Raw genomic sequence first — 384 nt, 5'->3', positions numbered from 1 at the left:
CACTTACTTCTCACTCACTCACTCACGTCACTCGTTCACTCACTCACTCATTCACTCACAACGTTCACATATCATTCACTTCACTCACTCACTCACTCACTCACGTTCACTCACTCACTCACTCGTTCACTCACTCACTCAGATCGTCACTCCTCACTCACTCACTCACTCACTCACATCACTCACACTCACCATCACTCACATCACTAACTCGTTTCACATCACTCACTCAACTACTCAGCACACTTCACTCACTCACATCACTCCACTCACTCACTCACTCCTCACTCACTCACGTCACGATCACTCACTCACATCACGTCATTCTCCACATCAACTCACAAGCACTCACTCACTCACTCATTCATTCATTTACTTATTCAT

Source organism: Penaeus chinensis, chromosome 10 (assembly GCF_019202785.1).
Source record: "Penaeus chinensis breed Huanghai No. 1 chromosome 10, ASM1920278v2, whole genome shotgun sequence".
NCBI classification, from domain to species: Eukaryota; Metazoa; Arthropoda; class Malacostraca; order Decapoda; family Penaeidae; genus Penaeus; species Penaeus chinensis.
Note: the sequence above shows the minus strand (reverse complement) of the source record.